The sequence below is a fragment of the Marmota monax genome, unplaced genomic scaffold, assembly GCF_021218885.2.
Source record: "Marmota monax isolate L192 unplaced genomic scaffold, Marmota_monax_Labrador192_F-V1.1 WCK01_AAM20220418_F8-fsc00080, whole genome shotgun sequence".
Taxonomy (NCBI): domain Eukaryota; kingdom Metazoa; phylum Chordata; class Mammalia; order Rodentia; family Sciuridae; genus Marmota; species Marmota monax.
The window spans coordinates 1,515,536-1,532,033 of NW_026694750.1; the positions used below are offsets into that span (position 1 = coordinate 1,515,536).

Here is a 16,498-nt window from a genome sequence, read left to right on the forward strand (position 1 = left end):
GGGGGAGATGCACTGCTGTGTGCCCAGGGATTTAGAGAGGCATCGGGCAGGGGGTTCCACTCCAAGTGCCTTTCAGCCCACAACTGTAATTACCCAAGGAGCAGACGGAAATGGGAAAAGAGGATTAGCGGGCGCCCTGCTGGGCCTGGTGGTGCAGGTGGCACCCGGAGTGCCCAGCCTGGCACAGCACCTGCCAGCTTTTAGCTCAACTTTGAGGCTGGGGTCAGAGCCACGGTGGTCTACCATGGGCAGTGGACCCCTGGGCACCTCTTTCCTTGGCTGTCCTGCCTGGCCACAGCACACCCTGGAAGCAGGACCCGTCTCTGCTGCCTTGTCCTGGGTGGTCTGGGGGGGGCCTGTCATCTGGTGCCCAGCACTTCCCCAGTGGCCCCTTCAGTTGGAAGAAAGTGAGGCCAGAACCCTGTGGTCTTTTGCGCTCCGTTTCGCTCAGCCCCCCGGGGGGTGCCGGCATCCCTGGGTGCTCTGAACCCCCAGCTCACCTTCCGTCTCCTGCCTGGCTTCCCTGCACCTGTCAGCTGTCTCACTGACTGTCTGGCTTGGCTGCCACCCATCCTCTCCTCCCAGGCCAGCCCCGCCCCCACCCCTCCCCCAGCCCCATTCCCTCCCTTCCTGTCTCTGCCCACGGCTGTCTCTACCTGCCCGGTCGCCGGCACACCTGAGGATCCGAAGCTGCCTATCGGAGTGCGGGCACGGTTCAGGGTGTTTACCAGACAGCCAGGATAAGGTATTAAATCCTGTTGCTGTCTTCCCAGGGCCGGGTTCCTCAGATGGTTTTCCAAATTCCTAATCTCAGTGCCCGCATCCCTGTGTTTGATGGGAGCGTTCCCTTCCCATTGAAGCTGAACCCGGCAGGAACTGTCATGGGGCTGGGGCTGGGTTCCCACCGGGGCACGATGACATGGGTGTCCAGCCCCTTCCTCTCTTTGGTTCTTCCTTCCTTCCTTTCTTTGGGAATCTTAGCAAGACAGGGCCAGGATTCTGCCATCCAGTATTCTAGAGCCTTCTTGAGCCCCCCATGCCCTCACCAGTATGGGTCTGAGGCCACCTTCTAAAATTGGGGGTGCATGTTGAAGATTGGGCTTACTATCAGAGGCCAGGGGAATCCAGTTTGAGGAGGGTCTGGAAGGGAGTATGCAGGCCAACAGCCCTGCCTGGGTTCTAGAATCGTCCTTTGCATTCTTCATACCCAAAGATCCAGAGGGAGCCTCTGGGGTGACGGGAGGGCTCAGGTGAGCCCTGTGCAGGGGAGCCTCCTCCACTCTTTTTCTTTTCTTATTTTGCCTTGCTAAGGTTGAAACCCGGGCCTCACACATGCTCAACAAGTGCTCTACTAACAGCCACGTCCCCAACCCCTTTTATATTTTATTTTGAAACCAGGTCTTGCTAAATGGCCCTGGCTGTCCTTGAATGTGCGATCCTCCTGCCTCAGCCTCCCAAGCTGCTGGGACTATAGGAGTGTGCCAGGCCCCTGGGCCCAGTGATCGCCATTCTTGATGTGGAGCAGAGGTAGCTCCCACGATCTTCCTTTCTGTAGGACACCCCGGGACTTGTCTGCCCACCTAGGATGGCAGGACTGTCCAGAGGGCAGGGAGGCTCTGCCATATCCTTAATCCCCTCTCCTAGGAACCAGGCTGTGAGAGGCCCGTAAGCTCATTCCCCCGTGCTGGGGAGTTTCTGGGAGGGAAGGAGCAGGACTTTGCAAGGCAGGGACCTGACCAATGGTGGGGGGGCTGCCTGGTTCCAGTAGGTTTGTCCCTTCTCCCAGCTACCACGTGACCTGGACTTCTAGTCCCCTTGTCTCTCTCCCTGGCGGTAGACCGCCTCTTCTTTCTCTGCCCACTGCTCCCTTCTCCCTCCAGGCAAAGAGGGCTCTTGGCTTCACAGCAGAGCCTCCCTCTTTCCAGGTCTCCTCACCTGTTCTTGCTGGGTTCCAGGTGGCACATGGCCCCACCCTCCCAGGTGGCCTCTGCAGCCAACACTGTTCTGGGCCTTTCCGTCCCTTTCTGAGACTGCACTACAGGCGCTCTGGAGGGCTCGGCCGTGGGGAAGGGGTGCAGGGTGCTGTGGCATCACCGTCTCCATCGAGGCTGCGGGCTGGGGCTCCCGTGGGCGTTTTGGGCACTGTGGTTTCTAATTTTATTTGGGGTCTGGCTCTTCTTTTTCTAATATGTGCTGATCAAAAAAATGATCAAAAAGTAGGATAAAAAGGGGCTAGGAAAAAATCTTGAGAGTGATAGTTGGGCTGGTGAGGACGGGGAGGAGGGGGACGAAGACAGGGAGGAGGAGGAGGAGGAAGGAGGTGAAATGAATTCATTAGAAAAACTTGTTTACTGGCTTTGCTTAGGCGCCTCCATTTTAAAAGTCTACGTTTACAATAAGTCGCTAATTAAAATACGAAATTAAGCAACAGCTATGTTTTTTTTTCCCTTACACTTTAATTGCATGATTTTTTGTGATGTAATTTCTGGAAACACCCAGTGTACCTCACAGGGCTGATTGTTTGATAAACTAGAAGCACCTGAAACCAACCCAAAAAATAAATATATAAATATCCAAGGGGAACTTAAGGTAGATTGGAAGTGACAGAGAACTGCAGACAGCAGGGAACCAACAATCCAGGATGATGATAACCAAAAAACTTCCAAGTAAGGACATTATCCTCCTGCCCGCACCCCCCACGGCACCACCGAAGCCAGAACACTCTGCGTGTCTCGGGGAGGGGAAGCTGAAACAAGCCAGATCAGGGGGCAGTCGCGCCCTGGCCCCTGCCCCAAATTGGTGCTATGGAAAACACCAAGACAGAGTTGTATGTCTTTCTGACTTCATTTCTAGCTGGGCTCAGAACTGGGACCTTTGAAGGGGAACTTCTTTGTCCCTGTTGCTCTCGGCCCAGGGGCCAGTCCCAGAGGGGAAGGATTGGGGGACCATGACTGTCCCTCCTGGACACAACAAGAGCCCCCATGCTCATGCCACAGCTGGGAGGTGGCCCAGGCCTGGTGGCTGCTGGCCCTGTGTTCCTGACGGCCGTGGAAGCACAGGCTCTTCCAGAAGGTGGTGGAGAGGGTGGTCCAGGGCAGGGGAGATGTGTGCTGACGCTGGCAGACAAACCGTGGCCTGCTACCTTTAAGATGTAGACCCAGGCGAGATTGCAAAACTGCCGAGAAACCTGTCAGGAACTGACTCAGGGTGGGGCGGGGAGGAAGCTGGATCCCGTGGCAGCCTGGCTGCTGGGGACACTTCGGCCCGGCATCGGTGGGGACTCTAGGCCTCCTGGGCATGGGGCACAGGGCAGCAGGAGCTTGTGGGACAGAGGGGACCGCAATGCTGGCTCCTTTTTCCATGTACCAGCCAGGGTCCCAGTTGGCCAGGGCCCCAGGAACCTCCTGACGTGCTCTGCTCTTGGGGAAAAAGGAAAGGCCCCCTTTCAGAGTCTCTAAAAATTACATTTTCTCCTTAATTGTAATTTATGCTTGTGGCTAATTGGAAAATACCAAAAAAAAGTATAAAAAATAATTAAAAAGTGGGTAATGTAGTGATTGAAAGTATGAGTCAGGGAGATGGAAAGATTTGGTTGTAAGCCCCAGATCTGCCACCCAGCAGTGTGACTCTCGGCAAATTACTTAGCAATTCTGAGCCTCAGTCTCCTCATCTATAAGTTGGGAGTGATGATAATACACACCTCGTCAGCTGCTGAGGATTGTGGGATCACCCACATAAAATATTTAACACGGGCACACGGCACACTTAAATATCAGCTATTTCTGTTACAATAGTTAATAATGGTTATCCCCACTGCCTTGGGATAAGAGGCTTTTTAATTTTTCATTAAGAAAAAAATTTTTACATGGATGAGATTATTTATCTCAACCTGTGATGTCCAGTACAGTTAGCCTCTGGCCACATGTGGCTATTTAAACTTAAATTAATTAAAATTAAATAAAATTAAAAATTCTGTGCCTGTCACATTCACCACATTCCAAGCGCTCAGTAGCCACATGTGGCCAGTGGCTGCTGATCTCAACAGCACCAGAAATTCTACTGGGCAGCTCTCTGAACGACATAACCATCTGAGGTTTTCCACTGGACCATTTCCTCCTTTTTAAAAAATGCCTCTTTTTAAAAATTTGTTGTTATTATTTTTTGCGGAGCTGGGGATCAGGGCAAGGGCTCTACTGCTGAGCTTCTTCCCCTTCTTTTAAAGCATCTCTTAATAGCTGTGTCGTGGTCCACGATGTGGCCCCATCCACTCTTCCTGGTCTGGTCTTTGAACATCCTCTGGGCTCTGATTGGCTGTGCTGGGTCCTCCCTTCCTCACTTTATTGTGCTGCTCTCTGATTGGTGCTAGGCACTGAGGGATTCTGGGAAAAGCAGACCTCTCCTGCTGATTGGCTCCCAGCAGAGATGCCAGGGCAAGGGTGGGGCACTCTTCTCCCCTGCCTGGGAGGGCTGGAGGGGCTGCTCCCCTTGGCACCCCATGCCTCCCCTAGACCTTGTCACCTCACAGGGCCGGAGACCAGGGAGAGGAGGGACTTGCTTGAGGTAGTAAAAATGAGCCATAATTACCCACCGTCTACTTTCCAGAGGGTCCAAGCCATACCCAGAGCCCCCAGAGTACCCCCAGGAGAAAGGCAGCCTTTCTTGATGGGGGATGCCACCATGGGGGGCTGCTGGCCTGGTTCCCCAAGGCCTGTGCAGTCCTCCCGAACCTAGAAGGATCTTCAGCCTTCCAGAAGCACCTTGACTGAAGATGGTTGTGAATTCCAGGGTGGGAGTGTCGGGAGATCCCAGGTTGGAGAGCCACCCTAGGAAGATCGTGCAGTGGCTGCGACCATCCTGTAGCTGGGTTGGCCGAATGAGCATTGGGGTGATGCTGGGGTCATGGTCCTCCCAGTGTGGCCAAGGGCAGAGCACTGGGTGGAGGGCTTTGGGCAGGGTCGGCAGGGGAAGTAATCCCCGGGGCAGTGGGCAAGACAGATAGGGAGAGCCGAAACCGGACCTGCTGATGTGGCCCTTTCTGCTCGCAGCGGATCATAAAATATGGCTCAGATTTTCATTACGGGCTCTATCGATTATCTTCTGGGACGGATGAATTATAGAGAACATTAAATTTTTTTTAAAAAGCAAGTGAGAGAGGAAATATCTGAATGAGTTTGGGTGGTCGATGGCAGAAAGGGCTGAGCCACCAAACCTGGTCTTGGAACAGTGAGGACAGAACCTCCCAGGGCCAGCAGCCTCTGGCTGTGGCTCTGGGCCTCCAGGCCTCCCTGTCTGGCTCTGCAATTGGGGAGGCCTGTGCTCCCCTATACTCTCCTTACTGTGCTCTGGCCCCTCCAGGGACCTGCCTGGCTCTGGGAAGGTGGAAAATCGGGCTGTTTACAAGGTTCTGACCTAAACCTTTCCCAGGCTTTGAGGCTCCATTTCTGGGAGCTGGGCCCCCAAATCCTACTGTTTTCCCTCCAAGGACAACCTAATCTGGAGGTGCTGCCTGGGCGGAGGGAAGGTTCGGAAGGCAGCATTGGTCTCCAAGGGTCAGGACCTGGGTAGGAACGCCTGAGCCCCTTAGCCACCTCATCTTTTCCCAGCTCCTTGTTTCTCCCATCTGCAGTCACGTCACGGAGGATTTCTAGTTTCCTTCGTCACCTTGGGAAGAGCAAGTTGGGGTTCACTGCTGTGCACCCAGTTGGAAAGAGCCCCCCAAAAGCCCACCCTCCTGCCTCGCTCTATACCCCTCTTACTTCTCCTCCCCTTGCCAGGCAGTGTGGCAATTAGGTGTCAGAAGGTTCTGAGTTCAAATCACTTCCCAGCGTGTGACCTTGGGTGGGACGTGTCCCTCTCTGAGTCTTTGTTTCTCAACTCTCCAGTTGAGATAATCATCTACCTCATTGAGTTCTTGTGATGATTATAGGTACTGATGTATTAAAATCCTGAGTACACAGTGCTTAATAAACATGAATGGTTATTATTTTCCTCCTCTCTTATGGCAGAATCTAGAAACCTCCCCCTACTTCATTTAGGCTTTTTGATTTATTGGGTTTATCAAATGCTTTATGGCACGTACGATGTGCTAGGTACTTTTCTCAGCATGTTACACGTAATAAATCATTTAATCCTCACGACTGTACTCAGGAGGAGCGATCACGTCTCCATTTTGCTGATGGGGAAACTGAGGTGCAGACAGGCTACAGGAACTCACCCAGGGTCACCCAGCTGAGGAGTGGCGGAACCCGGGTTCCTACCTGGAGCTTGTACCCTTCATGCCCTGGGCGTGCCGATCAGGGATCTGGAGGGTGGCAGATGTGCATACATGTGTGAGTGTGTGAGTGTGTGTGTTCCTGTGTGTTTGTCGGTGTGTAGGCGCAGGGGGGCACATTCAGGCAGCGCCACCCTCCAGGTGGTCAGCTGCTCAGCAGTCCCAGCCTTTTCCAGGGCCCTGTTCTGGGTGGAGTGTGGCCCCCACCCTGCACCGTCCACCTCACACGGGCTTCACCTAGGCTCTGTGAAGGTGGTGGTTTCCATGGATACCCGTGTCCCTCTGGCGACACGCCCTTTTTTGTCTAACTCTGCTCCCTGGAGTTGATTGTTTTTGGCACCTGGCTCTGTAAACTCATCCAACAATTAAAAGGCGGGTGGGGGTGGAACAAAATGGAGACAGATAGTTACTGTGGGGCCAGTGACACTTAGGAAGGGCCCCTGGGCTGCGGGTCCCCTCCCTGTCCCCCGTGGGCAGCATGACAGCACCCAGGGTGCGGAAAGGCCACGGCACCAGCTGGCTGGGAGTCACTCCTGCAGGGTTCTGGTGCCTTCCCTCGGCACCGTCTATCTCCCCTTCTAAGGGGGCCCTTCCTGGAGTCATGCAGCCATCTCCAGAGGCCGCCGGAAGCCGTGAGGTGCCGGCCTGGGCCGATGGGAACGCGGCCTGCCCTTGTTTTGGTGGAGCGTGTGTTTGCCGTGTGTATCATCGGGTGCCTCCTGCGCTGGGCGTACCCGTCGTAGGCTGTGTGAGATCACAGTTGAAAAATGCGGTGAAAAACATTTTCATGCCGCAACACATCGTGTAGGATTTTTGTATTAAGATGTGGATTTTTTTATTGTTTTTTTTTTCCCTCCTTTTCCATACGGCCCCGAAGTTGGGCAACGCACACGTCTGTGTTTTTGTTTTCACTCTGGGTGGTTTGTGAAATCTGCTCATTAGCGCCGTCCCTTCCCCACCCCAGCTGATCTTCTGCTGTCTGTCCTCACGAATGTAGATCTTTCCCCGCCATCTCCTGGTGTCTCCTCTCCTTTGAAGAGGTGGCGGGGGGGGGTGGGGGGGGCTCCCTACCTGTGCACATTCGCCAAGTGAAAGTCAAGGGCTCCTGTGGCCCTGCTCCTCAACCCAGGGTCTCTTAAGCAGGTGTTGGTGGTGGGAGGTCCCGATGTGGGCAGGCAGCAGAGACTTCTGCCTCCCTCCGCCAAAACACCCTTCCACCTGCCCCCTTGTCTGTAGAGATGAAATGAAAGTTGTCCTACCCGATAGAGCCTCCTTGGAGTGGCCCTCTCCTGAGTGGCTTCCTCGTCCCCATCCCATCAGATGACAGGCAGCAATGAGTATGCCCACAGCTGAGACCCCATTTCCCAGGCAGGCCCAGGGTTTGGCCTGCACACCAGGTGTGCGGCCCTGGGCCTGTCCGTCCCCATGTTCAGCCCAGCCAGAGCGGCTGAGCACGGCCCTTGTCTTTGGCTGTGGTGTCCAACTGAGTGCATTCTGGAGGCCCTGGGGGACTTGCTGGAAAGCTGTTCAAGGCTGTGGGAACTGAGATTCAGGAAGGGAAGTGGCATCAGGTGGAGTGGGTGCTAAGATCATGGGGAGAGGAGGAGGAGGAGCAGGTGAGTTTGGCCCGCATTCTCCAAGCCCAGGCCTGGCTTCAGCTCCTGTGAGTGGTGTGACCTTTGCCCAGTTGCTCCGTATCTCTGTACCTGCTATCCCTGATCTCTCCCTGGGGACCGTAATTGCTCCTGCCTTCGTGTTGTAAAGACTGGGCAGGATCATGCGTGTAGAGCACTTGGCATGGGGCTTGGCATCTGGTTAGTTTATATTAGTTCTCACGCAGGCCAATTGGCAGAGGGGAGAGCCACTCATCCAGTGCTCTCTATTCCCAGCATGCTCCCGGGCACATAGTAGGTGCTCAGTCAGTTCTTCTTGGAATTGATTGGAGGAGGATCAAGTAGCCAAGTGGTCCCCTCAGACCTGAAAGTCATGAATTCACAGGGATCATGAGGGAGGCAGAGAAGTCAAATCGCAGGTTGGGCCTAGGGAGCTCAACAGAAGGGAGAGTGGAAACTGCCCATGAAACTTTCTGTTGGGAAGAGGGAGAAGCCACACTAGGCCCGTCTGATTCCGACTTGAGATCAGGGACTCGTTCAGTTCCACCAGCACTTAGGCCACCCACTGTGGGCCAGCTGTTCTGCTAAGTGCCGACACAAAGATAATTAAGACCTGGTCTCTGCCCTCGAGGAGTTAGGAACCCAAGGCGAGACAGACCCATGAACAAATTACTTCAGTCCAGCGTGGATTCAAACGCAGGGACTACGGATGTGCCAGGAGCAGAGTCGAGGGGCACGTGACCTCTCGAGCGCTAGATTCCCTGAAGCGTGGAAGGAGAAGGTGGTGGCAGCGCCCCTCTCAGCCTTTGCCAGGTCTCCCCACAGCCTGGGGGACCTCCTCTCCTTCCTTCCTTCCTTCCTTCTCCTTCCAGGTGACTGGTGAGGAAACGGAGCCCTGGGAGATTAGCCGGCTCGGCGAAAGGCCCACACTGGGTTAAGTGGCAGAACTGGGCCTCAGACCCACATCTCTGATCCTTGGCCCAGGGTTATTTCTGTAACTGCATCTGGCTTCTCGCCCCTTCCCCCCCCCCCCCCCCCCCCCCGGGGCTGCTGGTCGGAGATCCGCACTCTGGGCTCTGCACCTACTGACCGGGATTTGTGCTGCTGCCATGGCCCCTGGGGCCTGTGTCGTGGGAGAACCCCGGTGCATGAAAGGCCCCAAGGCCTGTGCCCTGGTTTGGTAAATGGGTCAGGCCACTTGGTTTGGGGACAGTCCCAGAGTAAGGCCACACCCTGGCTGGGCTGGGGGATGGCAGGAATGGGGAAGACTGAGGAGGAGCAGGAAGAGGCCTGGCCACACCCTTTATTTGATTGAAGCTCCCTCTGCCCCTCAGGTTCCTCTGTTGGCAGGAAGAGGTCAGACTAGGCTCCCTAGGGTCTGGAGACCCCTCTTACCCTGTCACTAGACCCCCTTCAGAACCAGGCGTGAGACACTGGGAGTGCAGCTTGGGTGTGGGGTCAGACTCTGGTCCACCAGCTCCTTCCAGAAGTTGGGAGGTAGCGTGTTTCTCTTGACCTTTTCTCTAGGGAAATACCGTGTCCCTTCTGCAAAGCTGGGAGCTGGGAGTGTCACCCCCCCATGTCAGAAGCTGGCTTTGGGTGGAGTCTGAGGACCCTGAGGTGGAACCCCTGCAGGCAGGCATTCTGGGGGCAGCAGCCGTCGGTGGTCCAAGGCACCCCCCACACCCAGAGCCGTGAATCCGTGGGTGTGCTTCGGGAGCTTCCAGGGATTCTGGACTAACTGGAGGAGGAGTGTCAGAGCCCAGAGGACTGAGTCTCCCAGTGGCCCTGAAGTTCCCATTAAAGTGTTTTTTCCTCTTTTTTAAAGAAAAAAAATATTCCCAAACTGGAAAACAAAGGAAATCCACTTCCCCCAAATCACACGAAACTCACATTAGGGGCCTGGCAGGACTCCATGGAAACCAGGAAACCCGCCGTTAACCCTGTGTGGTGCTGAGGGTGGGGTGGGAGCCAGGCCAGTCCACCCTGGACTGCTGTCACCTTCCATCTCTACACTGGCCCAGGGAGCTGGCCTGGGTGGCATCGCCCCACCAGAGGGGAGGAGCTTGTGCCGAAGCCTGCAGAGCCCACTCCCTTCCACTCAGGCCCAGCCTTGGGTGGCAGGAGAGGAGCACTTAGCTCTCCAGGGAGGCCCCCTGGGGCCTCCGAGGCCCCGGGCCAAGTTGGAGAACCTGCCAGGCAGCTGCCCACTCCATGCCACTCACTGCAAACAGGGCCAGGCCCGCTCACACACTTGGGGAGCACACTGCCGTTGACCGTCATAGATGTCACAGTCCCCCAGGAGAGGAGGAAGAGAAGGACCCGGATTTCAGTGCCAGCTTCATACGCAGGGTGGGGGTGAGAGTGGGCAGAGTTGCCCCGGGATTCCCTGCACCCTGCTCTTACATCATGAGGCTGGGCCGCCACTTTGGGAAGTTGTGCGCCAGGTTCGGGCGTGTGTTTGTGTTTGCACGCACACGGGCTCGTTTTTTCTCAAAAGGCTGAAAATATTTACAGGTTTGAAGTTGAAACGCAAACAGGAAAAGCCCTTTAAAAAGTGAGTGTAGTGGATATTCAAAACAGGGATCACCATGGAAACACCACAATATTTGCTTAAATTGACACAAAGGTTGCCGGTAGCAGGGCACCAACTTTCTTTGGCCACTTTTTTTTTGTTTTTTTGGCCCAGCACCTATCACAGATGAATCTCAGCTGCCTCCTTCCAGGGCGTTTGCCCACGCCCTCTTTTCTTTTTTATGAGATGACCCAGCTCCACAGCAGAGGGGAGCGGGGAAAAGGAGAGAAGAAACCGAGTTGACCATCCCGCGCAGCTGCCCAGGCCCTGCTTAATGCTGGGTTTGCAGACTCCATAACCCCTGGGGGTCTGGGGCAGCCGGGAGCTGGCCCAGGGCAATCTGGAGGGCAGCAGGGTTAGGGAGCTCAGGGGCCCGTTCTGTCGCATGGGTCTCATCTGTTTCCAGTGTTGGCTTGGTTCATTCTCAGGCTGACCTTTCACCCCAGGTACCAAGCCTTGGGTGTGACCCCTCTGTTGTTCCCAGAGTGGCACCTGATTGGCCTAGTATTGTCTCTCCCTGTTTGATTCTTAGCATAGCAATTGGCTAATAATTGTGCAAAGGGCACACTGGTCACCGGGTCAAGTGTGGCATGCACGGTGGCAGTGCCACCTGCTGATTGACAGGCAGGGTCCAGGAGTCACATGTTGTTGGCTTGTTACCACCCGAGGTGTCGGAACCTTGCCTCCTTTGTTCGCCTATGGGCAGCAGGTTTGTGGGCACCAACTGTAGCCTAATCTGTTTTCCTTTCTCTTTTTGGTAGGCACATAGACCTTGGTGACAGAAGACAAAGATCCCATTGGCCCTTCCAGCTGCCCTGGCCACCAACCCCTCCTTCACAGGGGGTCCTGCAACTCCCAGGTGGTGCGTGTTGGAATGGACTTCAGACCCCAGCCTCTTGGGATGCAAAGGTAGCTGCTCTTGGTTCCCAAGGTGCCCCTGGGAAGAGTGGGCCGGCCAGTTTGGGGGTTGCGCCTTAGGATGGGAAATGCGTAGGCCCTAGGCCACCCTTTCTCAGTGGGTTCCAGCCTGGGTGGTGGTGGCTTATGCAGCATAGGTGAAAGTGAAAAGAACATGAGGGTGAGGAGAGGGCCCTGGTCTAGGAGCCGGGCACCTGCAACTTAGTCTGGGCTTTGCCAGCAGCTCACTGCCAGCTCCCCCTGAATCTCCATTTTCTTACCTGGAACATAGCAAGTTGGAGTAACTGACCCTAAAGAGTCCTCCCAGTGGTCCTGTGGGTGACACTGGATGGTATGGCGTGAGCGGGCCAGGGTGTCAGGTGAGGCCTCCGCCTGTCAGATAGCCATCCTGGATCTAGGCATCGGGTCATCTCTGAACTTCATCTCAGGGACCTTTCTGTATGGGCAGAGGCTTCTCTGAGCTCTGGGCTCAGCCTGGGGAGACCCACTGGGGCTCTCTTGGGTGGCTCCAGCCAGGCCTCCTTGGGGACTAGTAGGAGCCCTGAATACAACCCAGGGATTGCAAATCAGATGCAAACGTGGCCTTTGGTTGCTGGGGTGGAGCGACATGTGGCTGAGACTCTTCTTCCTGGCATCCAGGATGTGATCGGGCTCCAGGAATCGGTCCATCTGTACCTAAGGTGTGCTGCTGTTGTCCTGTTGTCACCTGAAAAAGGCCACGTGGGGGGATTGGTGGCTGCGAGGTCTTGCTTGCATTCGGTGCCAGCATCTGTACCTCTGCCTCTCCTGGAGCTCTTCCTGCCATCTCTGCCCTCTCTGATGATGACTGTTGGGAAGGCGGGAGCCTCAGGTTGGCTCCCAGCCCACCCTGCGCCCTGCTCCAGAGGCTGCCCGAGTGCCCCTCTGAGGGGACAGGTTCGCCTCTTCTCTTCTTGGTGGCAGGCTTTTTGTTTTCTTCTTTCTCTGGGCAAAACATGCCCATTAGTTTTTCCCTTTCTGAAGTTTCCACTCACTGTTGGCTCCCAGGGGCCGTGCCAGCTGGGATTTGCACCCGGCACAGGGTAGGGGCCCAGCAGGTCCGGTGGGACTCCCACATCCTGGCATTGGCTGTCTTGGGCTTGATAATGAAGCTTGGGAACCCTGCGGGCTCCGAGAGGGAATGTGGTCACCGAGTCCCGCCTCACTTACCCGTCCGTTTCCAGTGACGGGCTTGGCCACAGCCTGGGGTTCTCATGGCAGGGTGACCCCTGGTCTCAGAGGCATCCAGCCTGACCACAGCATGGGCGAGGGAGCCAAGACTGGGCTCAGTCTGGTCCACAGGCCTGGCTTAGCGTCTCCCAATTTCTGGCTATTCTCTGCGAGATCTGGTCACATTTATCCTACAGTCACAGAGGGTCTGGTGTCTGCCACTCTCTCCCCCATAGACAAAGTGGACAAGAAACCCCTGCTCTCACCAAGTTCCTGTAGCAGAGGTGACAACCAGCACACCCACAAAACTGAACAAAGACTTGGTGCTGAATGGAATGTGCCCGGGGCACTTAAGGCAGGATGCACAGAGGAGGCCTCTGAGGGGACAGCTGAGATGAAGGACAGGAAGTGGACAGCCATCTGAAGAGCAGGCAGGAGAATATTCCAGAAAGGGAGAACAGGTAGTTTAAAAGTCCTAAGGAGGGGCTGGGGATGTGGCTCAAGCAGTAGCGCGCTCGCCTGGCATGCGTGCGGCCCGGGTTCGATCCTCAGCACCACATACAAACAAAGATGTTGTGTCCGCCGAAAACTAAAAAATAAGTATTAAAAAAAAAAATTCTCTCTCTCTCTCTCTCTCTCTCTCAAAAAAAAAAAAGTCCTAAGGAGGGAGGAACTCACTACGTTCAGTGTCCAGGAGGAAAGGCCAAGTGGCCGGGAGGTAGATAGGGCAGGGTCCTGGATGTGTAGGGCGTAAAGTGTCAGGGGAGAAGGTGGGATTTTATTCTTGGGTGACAGGATGTCCCCTAGGGGCACCTTAAGGAAGGAGGTAGTGAGATGCTTTTTGTTTTTTAAAGACAGCCGGAAACCAGATGCCCTGGCGCATTCCTGTAATCCCAGCCACTCAGGAGGCTGAGGCAGGAGGATCTCAGGTTTGAGGCCAGCCTGGGCAACTTATCAAGAATAAAATAAAAAGGGCTGTGGGTGTGGCTGGGTGGTAAAGGGCCTCTGGGTTCAGTCCCCAGTCCCCAGAAAAAAAAGTGTGAGGGTGTCCTGGGAAGCATGCATCAGAATGGCGGCAAGGGAAGAAACCAGGAGGCCAGGGGACGGGAGGAGTGAGGGGCCTGGATGGAAGCTGTGTGCCCAGAGGCAGAGTTAGTGGAACTTACCAGTGGATTGAATGGGGTGAGGGAAGGAGGGGTCAGCACGCCTCCAGGGTTCTGAGCCCCTGGGGTGTGGCCTGCGTCTTCTTTCTGACAGTGCCAAGAGACCCATGGCTCTTAGACAGTTAACACCTTGTGGGTTGGAGGAGGGGCGCCATCTTGGAACCAAGCCGGTGGCCAAGCAAGTCCTGAAGGGCTTGGGTGCCCCTTGGTCCGCCTCCAGCAGCCAGCCTTGGAGCAGGCTGTGACTTCCATGCTGGCGATGCTTTCAGCCCTACGACTCTGCACGACACCAGCTTTGGGCTTTTGTTCCAGGGGTCCTGTGCTGGGTCTGAGGTTGGGCACAGACACCCGTAGAGTTTCTCTCAGTGGGGCTTTACATGTGGTCTGTCTTCTGAGCTCCTGAACCTTTTCCTTCGTGCCTGGTCATATAGACCCTCAGTTGATCAGCTCTGAGGCTGAGAAATGGGACTGTCTAAGACCTGGTCATGTCCATGGGACCCATTTCAGCTGCCTGCTCTTGCACATCTGCAGAGATCTTGGGGGTCTTTTATTTATTTATTTTAGTTGTCGATGGACACAATATTTTTCTTTCTTTATTTTATGTGGTGCTGAGACTTGAACCCAGTGCCTCACACATGTTAGGCAAGCACCCTGCCACTGAGCTACAGCCCCGGCCCTCTTGGGGGGGGTCTTTCCTCGTGGAAAGCTGTGCATTTTCCTAGGTGGCCCATCAGACTTGAACTCAGGCCCTGTGACTTTTTCTGGGGCCTCTGTCGTGGACTCCACTACCCCAGGTCCTGACATCATCTGCAAGGACCAGGCAGGAGGAGGCAAGCCCAGCCTGGTGCTGTGACAGTGAGGCAATCCCCGACTCCCCCCACCCCCACAGGCTTTGTGCAGCCCTGGGTACTGCCATGTAATTCGGTAGCAAGCCAAAGGCCTGGCTGGCACAAGCGTGAAGCTGTCACCACCGGCTGCTGAGCCCCATGTGCACTTGCCCGTGCTGGCAACACACCCCCAGCCATATGGGCCAGCTCAGCCCTCCAGGAAGCTCTGGAGGCCTGACCTCCAGGGGGCGTGACAGGAAGGGCAGGCCAGCTACGTTTCGCAGGGGGCATCAGGGGTGTCCCGAGTGGGAAGCAATATGTGACACAGCAGCTCAGTCCTCCAGGAAGCTCTGGAGACCTGACCTCCAGGGAAGTAATGGGAGGGAGCAGAAGGGCAAGCTGGTGGCGGCTGGCAGGGGGTGACAGGGATGTCCCAGGCCCACAGCTGGTGCCTCAGCCTGGCTCGGAGGGGGCCGCCAGCCAGTCCTCCTGGGCGTGCCTGCTGGCCCTGGGGGAGGGTGCGTCTGTGCACACGTGGGAGGCTTTTCTGCTTTCTGCCTCCATGGTCTGCACTAGATCCATGACCTTCACTCCTAACTGGACTGGACAGTTCTAATGCCATCCTCCGGGGCTTTGATCTGATGTGAGGCTGGCAGCTCCAGAGCACGCAGCTGCGGTGGGGGAAGCAGAGAGGTGGGTTCCGGAGAGGGATGTGGGGCCATGTTCTCCACCACCCTGGGTGACGCAGAGCTCAGGAGGATGAGTGGGTTCCAGTGGTGCAGCCCCGTGAGGGGTTGTGACTGGGAGAAGGTTTGGAAAGAGCCACTGATGGTTCTGGTTCTAATCTGGGTAGGAATTCTGTCTGATGGCACAGGCGCCCCGCCCTTGGCCCTTCAGTTTTTCCTTATAGAATTGGAAGCCCCCGCTACCCCAGGCACTGACTCAGGGACGTGGGCTGGCAGGTCTGGCAGCACCTGCCCTGTGTAGAGCTCCTGGGGGTCTCATCTGGTGCCAGGGTTGCTCGAGCAGAACAACGATGGCTTTAGGAGCGCTGACACCTTAAGGACCAGGGGAGATGCTCGGCCTCAGTCCCTGTGGCCTCTGGGTGCCTGCAGCAAAAAAATACCAGTAACAGAGGAGCCCCGGAGGCTGGGCACGCGTCCCCTTCCCGTGTAGACCTGTGGGCTCCTGCTGTCCCACCAGCGTCCCCTTGGCCTCTTTCATTCCAGAATCTACAGAGATACAGACCTGATCCAGGTGAGAGTCCTTAAGTCAGAGGTCGCTGGACCAAGGCATGAGCCACCAGTGGGACCCTTGAAGTCCATCTCCCAGGTCCTTGATGGTGACACACACTCACCCCCCACGCCATTTGCTGCTTGTTCTCTGTCACATGGGGCCTTGGAGTGATCCTCACCTTCTGCTCCCCACCCATGTTTTCTCTTGGGTTTGGTTGACTTCCCTCGGGAGCAGGAGGCTTGTCCGACCCTGAGCCTTGCTCTGCTAGTCTGGGGTTGAGACCGCTGTGGCCGGGGTGGGAGAGGAGAGGAGGTGTAATTAAACACTAGTTCCTTTTCCAGAAATGCTAATCGAGAAAAGCAATTAAAAGCAACTTTTTTTTTTTCCCTTAGTAATCTGGGTTAAGAGCTGGTAATGAAGTTTAGGGCCATTGTGACTCAGTATTTCAGCTTCACCGACTCAAGTCAAAACAATCCAAGCCCAGGAGCTCACCAGCCGCTGAGTTGGGCCCGGGAAGCAGCTGTGCGTCCTGATGTTCCCGCTTGTCACCACCCTTTGCCGTTCCCCGGGGCAGAGAGGAGCAGTTGCAGCTGGGAAAGGGGATCTGAATGGCATGTAGGTGGGTCCCCGAGGTGACCCCTCAGAAGACCAGAATCTGGAAATGCAGCTGAGCGGAAATGCTTAGGAGCAGGGCACGTGTGGCACCT

The 16,498-nt window shown here is 55.7% G+C and overlaps 1 protein-coding gene across 5 annotated transcripts in view; it reads left to right on the forward strand.

Annotated features, from left to right (window-relative positions):
• Casz1 (castor zinc finger 1) overlaps nt 1-16,498 on the forward strand; it is a 141,028-nt gene that overhangs the window by 20,256 nt on the left and 104,274 nt on the right. For all 5 annotated transcript variants that reach the window (XM_058572663.1, XM_046424784.2, XM_058572664.1 and 2 more), the window contains exon 2: nt 11,221-11,368. The gene's annotated coding sequence lies outside the window, so the exon portion shown is untranslated. The remainder of the gene's footprint in view (nt 1-11,220; nt 11,369-16,498) is intronic.